The 6207-nt window shown below is 40.4% G+C and overlaps 1 non-coding gene across 1 annotated transcript; it reads right to left on the bottom strand.

Moving 5' to 3' along the window:
- Positions 1 to 5835: 5835 nt before the first annotated feature.
- LOC141593654 (small nucleolar RNA R71) lies at positions 5836 to 5942 on the bottom strand. Its single transcript, XR_012521727.1, has one exon. It is a non-coding gene; the product is annotated as a small nucleolar RNA R71 (small nucleolar RNA).
- Between the last annotated feature and the right edge of the window lie 265 nt (positions 5943 to 6207).

Genomic DNA, 6207 nt, shown 5'->3' with positions numbered 1-6207 from the left:
AACATTCGACGTTGATAGCTTGAACTTAATTTGACATTTTTATGCCCATTCCCTTTTTGTTGACAAAATATTGATGATAGGAGTGAAAGAACGGTTGCATGGCATCAAAGGCCACCTTGGAATAAACGGTAGCCAATGAGTTATCACACCACAAGGTACTCTTGACTAGGCCTTAGTCCATGGGTCAAAAGATAATAGTATAACACATACTAGGGTGTCTTGAGGGTATTCTAGCAAACAGAGTCTCAAGGATAAAAGTTATCTACAAGGACCTTATATACACTTGTCAAGCTTCCCAAATAGGCATTTTCACAAAAAAATTCTAAAATGCAACTACATGACATGATGCAACTAACATATATACAACTCCAATGCATATGCTTCTATCATCTAAAATACCATACAATCTAGATGCAGCTCCTAACAACACATAGGTACACAAACCGCAACAAAAAAAATACCCCACATCCTCCTTGACATGTAAGCCCATCCTCCTCATATGAATAATAAAAAGAAATGGAAGGGAAATAGGGATAAGAACGATCATACCAAGAGGTCTTCACATTTCCTTGCCAATATCTCAAATGTAGTATTGTATCTATGTGAGAAGAGAACAAAAACACAAGTATATACACTTCTACACTACTAAATTAAAGAACATGTTTTTTGATTTTTCAAATTTTCAAATTTTTATGCATTTTGTTTTTATGAAATTAAAGAACATATTTTTGGGATTTTTCAAAAAAATTCAAATTTTTATGTATTTTGGAATATAAATTCTCATCCCCCACTTTATTTTGGACATTGTCCTCAATAATGTACATTCAGGAGTAGGAATAAAAAAGAAAGTACATGCTTTTGGATTTTTAAAGATTTATGGAAATTGAAGTACAAATGCAATGATATGATATGAATAAATGCATGCTCTAACTAAATGCAATTCTATATGACATATATAACAAATGAATGCAATCTAAACTATACTAAATGATGCATGTTCTCACCTATGATCAAACCTCTCTAAACCGATTTAAGCACTATTTCTAATGTAGGAGAAATGAGGTTGGGTCATTAGTGACTATGCATGAATTCTAGTCTATATGCAACTAACTATATGAATTATGTGATATATTACAATGCAAACTATTTAAAATGCAATGCAACTATACAAAAGAGAGAGAGAGAGATAGAGAGAGAGAGTGAGAGAGAGAGAGAGAGAGAGAGAGAGAGAGAGAGAGAGAGAGAGAAAGGTATCATACAAACGGAGGTGGTGTGGCTAAGTGCCTCTAGCCATCTTACTCATCATCATCATCATCATCATTACGGCCTCCATGTCCGCTAGATCCTCCTTGGTCATAGAATCCCCCACTTTGGTCTCCAAAGTTCCCTCCTTGTTGCCATAGTTAAGGAATAAGAGATGCGGTTATGCCCAAGATGGATGAGGGCCTCTATGTTCGATGTACCCTTGTTAAGCCATGTTATAGTAGGAGGGGTACTAGGCCAAGTAGTTGCCAACCCTCCCGTCGTGCACTCTAAGATCAACATTTTGCATGCGCTTCAACAATTCGCTCATGGATGGAGTTCTCGGATCTTGGGGAGTGAATGGTACATGTGGTGTGGGGTAGGGTGGAATGGGTACATAGGATGGTGGTGTGTCACCCCATTCCGGCAACTCACGAGGTCGGTAAGGCACTTCTTCCCTCGGTGGTGGGTGGTCAAGGATGTCGATGGGAAGGAGGTAGCTTGGCCTTGGCGAGTATCGGCTCAAGCGGGGCTTGGTGGGTGGTATGTTCCACCCCATGAGAACAAGTGGTGTGCACCCCTTAGTGAACCACTCTACACTTCCGGCACATTGTATCTACACCACCGGTGGTGGTAGAAGATAGTATGTTCATTAATTAAAGTGCTTCTCTCGAGTTTCTCATATCTTCCATCAAGGTTGAACCCGGGACAAAGTTCATGGGCTAAAATTGTCACTAGGCCTCCCATCACAAAGGTTTTGATTGGAGAATTCCCCTTTGCAAAGTCATTAAAACTTGTGATCATCTCAAGAGGGGTGTTAAGTTGTAAGGCCACGTCCCTTATACATTCAAGTAAGACTCTAGGATGGTCAAGTCGAGAAGGATGCACTTGTCTTTCTCTAGCCTTCCGTTTATGGTTCCGGACACAAACCGCTCACTAATCCTTATCACCAGATATTGGATTGCAAAAGTATAGCATTGTTTGTAAGAACTAAATTCTCTCCCGGAAATAGCCTTCCAAAGGTGGTTAACAATGAAGTTGGAGGGCTTGTCGGTGTTACTCCTTGGTACCTCAAGACCAAATATCCTTGCAAAGTGGTCTAAGGTGATTCTATGATCCGTATTAAAAAGACGGAATTCCATACTAACATTCTTTTTTTGAGTTGTGACAACATGGAGGCTACATAAAAACTCTAGTGTAAGGCTCATGTAAGTGTCCTCATGGGCATAGAACAACTTCTCAAGACCTAAACCATTGAAGAATACCTCCGTTTGGTGCCTTATACCAAGTGTTTCTAACACCTCAAGATCAATGAATTGAGTGGGTTCATAGGCCTTACCTAGCAATTGCTCAAATCGTTGACGATGTTCATTCTTGACAAAATAAACCTCCGCGAAATGCTCAAGTTGTTCCACCTCCGGTATCATCTCGTTTTCTTGGCCCCTTGCCTTGAGGCAGTTGAAGAAGCACCCTTTCGGCGCTTGGGGGCGGCCTCGGCGGCTTACTTGCTCTTGCTCCATAGATTCATTCTTTGCTTGATGTGATTGGTAGGGATTTTGATTCAAAAACCTTCGATTGTTAAATGTGATGGGGTTTTGGTGATGTGTATTATGAGGAGGATGATGAGATGTGGTTGTGATATTGATAAGATAAGGGAATAGGAATGGTGGGGGCGTTTATATCGAAGAGAAGTGCTGGGACGAGCGGGTCGAGGGCTGGGTTCGGGCGTCCAGAGAAAGAACCCTGCAACTTTTTGTTCTGACCCGGGCATCTTGGGGTCAATCCGAGCAATTTATTGTTTGGGTCGAGCGTCCTGAGGAAGAACCGTGCAGATTCTCATCCCGTGAAATCCTTTGCCTTGAGTTGGAGCCCAAGTCGAGCGTCCTGGTGACTGTCCGGGAACTCAAGAGTTGAGCCAGGCGTCTTGGCCATGACTTGCACATATTTTAGTTCAGCAAGCTTTTCTTCGTTTCTTCCAGGTATAGGACGAGCGTCTTGCTCTCAGGACGAGCATCCTGGCCTATAATAGTAGATTTTGGAGACTTTAAGTCAAGCCATTTCCTTGAACGCTTTTGTGATTCCTCCTTATCTTTCCTTTTCCTGAAAAATGGCTCAAAGAGTGGATAAGAACTCTCCCTCTGATGTGACCATAACTAGAGCATATTTAGTCCTCGAATTAGCCTTGTTCCCATGCTTTTTAGTGCATATTTGGGTTATTTATTGTCTTTAGTTCCTTGTTTTGCATATGCTTTGAGGTTTTGATCCCTTGGTAGGAAAGGAGTGCAAACCTTGCATTTTCATGGCAAAACGAGACTAAATTGATTGAATTCAATGACCAAGCATCAATGAGAGACAAGATTAGAAGGCCTTTGTACACACTATAGTAAATGGGCAATCATGAGAAAAGATCCATGCATCCCCGAGGAAATCCCCAAGGATTTTAAGAAGAAAAAGGAAGAAAAGAAGAAGAAGGCAGACTGCCCAGCAATCCGTGCGTCTTCCCCAGAAGACGCCCGTCTCCATCACCACAATCCGTGCGTCTTCCTCACAAGACGCCCGGGCAGCAACTCCAGAAGACGCCCGTCTTCTCCCCAAGACGCCCGGGCAGAGACCACAGAATCCGCCCGTCCCGTGCTAAAGACGCCCGGATTCCAAGGCAGACCAATTTCGTTTCTTCAACCATCAAGAAAGATGCCCATCCTTCCAAAAAGACCGGCGTTTCCTTAAGTAGGGACTAAATCGTCATTTAAGCCCTTAGTTAACCCTAATTCCTACACCTAATCCCCACTATAAATACCCCATTAGTCTAATTAGAAGAGCATGTTCTTCTTAGCAATCTTTAGTGTAGTTAATATCAATCAAATCTCTCTTTAATCTTGTAATCAACAATTAATCAAGTTTTAATACAAGTTTTATTTCCTTAATCTCTCTCTTGTTCATCCTTTATTTTGGGTAATTGAAGATTATTTGGGTTATTATTGGGAGATTGACAACCTCTCAATCAAGCATCAAGTACTTCTTTTATTCTTTGCTTTATTATTGGAATCATTAGTAGGTATAATTCTCTTAATCCCTTTTTAATTATTGTTAATTACTTTCATTTATTCATCATGTTTCACTTTGTTGGTATGATTGACAACCTTGCTAGCATGTTCAACATGATAATGAGTGAGTAGTCACTTAGCTAGGGTTAATGGGTAATTAGGGGAAACCAACATGGGGAATTATTCATGCTTAAATTAATATGCTTCCATGGTTTATTTGCTTGCCTTTTATGATCTCAACTCATGCACATGTTATGTTTGATGAAATGCGAGCCTATGAATCCTTGCATTTTTTACCCATCACCTATCTTTTCAATGAGACTTGTAAGACATAAACCAACTCGAGTCTCATTAGACCATGTATGTTGTTGAGTAGGAAAGATTAAGTCGACTTGTAGGTGTTGTACAATCTAATCGATTCGGCCTCGGGACCCAAACTTTCCTAGGATTGTAAGATATAACCCAACTCAATCCATCACAACAATAATTGCTTGCTTATAATTTGAGAACATGTTTGTATGATCAATTCCCATGAATCCCCTATGATCCCATGACACCCTAGTGCCTTTTATCAATTGTTTACAACCCTTTTAATTCATCTTGCTTGTTTACTTTCATTGCTATTTAGTTTAGTGACCTTCTACATCAAACCCCAATTATGACACCCCTAAGACACCACTGGTTGAAATAGAAATATCATCTCAATTCCCGTCCCTTGGGATCCGACCTTTACTTGCCTCTTTACTAATTGTAGAGTTGTTGGTGAAGTTATAAATTGTGTTTTGGTCTAGGTGCTCCTAACGACAAGTTACCGAAAAGATTTATGTCCGACCAAAAATGGCGCCGTTGCCGGGGACGGTGTTAACTTGATTTAGATTTTCTTATATTGTTATTAGTTGTGTCTTTCTTTGCCTTGGAGAAGTAAAACTCCTCAAGATTTGTTCTAATTGTTTTCAATTTGTTTGATATTTTGCTGTCTAGAAGGTCACAAGGTGACTTGTTACCTTTTTATCGCGAAATTGAAAGAACTTTGACAACCAATAGAAGACTTGCTAGGAGAACTTTTAGACGTATTCGTGAGGTTGTAGATATTCAACCAACTATTGAGTTCATCAACCCTTTTGCAAGAGAAGGTGAGGAGAACCCAACACAAAATCCAACACAAAATCAACCCACAATGCCTAAGTTTTCATCACATTCCGTACCCACCGAGGAGAACCTACCCAATGGTACTCCCACACCCCAACATCTAACCGGAAATTTTATTGCCAAATCCGCATTTATCCAATTAGTCGAAAGAAGCAAATTTGGGGGGATGCCTAGTGAAGACCCTCACTCTCATATGGAGACCTTTTGTGACTATTGTGATGCGATTTCTCAAACCGGTGTAACTCAAGACCAAATTCGATGGGTCTTATTTCCTTTTTCTCTAATTGGCACCGTGAAACAATGGTTGAAAGGTCTTGATAAGGCTACTCTCGGAATTGATTCTTGGAAGAAGTTGGCTCTAGCTTTCTACAAAAAGTTCTATCCACCGGAAAACACTAACATGCTAAGAGCTCAAATTACAGGCTTTAAGCAAAGGGGTGAAGAATCTTTGTATGAAGCTTGGGAGCGATTCAAAGGAATTTGTCGCTCATGTCCTCACCATGGACTTAACGAGTGGTTCTTGGTACAACAATTTTGGAACGGTCTTTATGAAGATTCAAGGAACATTCTCAACATGGGATCAAATGGAATGTTCACCGAAGTTGATGACAATAAAACTTGGAACAAAATTGAGGAAATGGCGGTCCATAACTCACAATATAGTAGACCTCGCAAGGCTACTAGAGGAGGAAAGCATGAAGTGGACTCCATTACTCAATTAGGTGCTCAACCTAGTGCTCACATTGATACCATCAATTTGAAGTTTGAAAAG

This window comes from Silene latifolia, chromosome 7 (assembly GCF_048544455.1).
Source record: "Silene latifolia isolate original U9 population chromosome 7, ASM4854445v1, whole genome shotgun sequence".
Classification (NCBI taxonomy): Eukaryota; Viridiplantae; Streptophyta; class Magnoliopsida; order Caryophyllales; family Caryophyllaceae; genus Silene; species Silene latifolia.
Note: the sequence above shows the minus strand (reverse complement) of the source record. Positions and strands in the feature narration are given on the sequence as shown.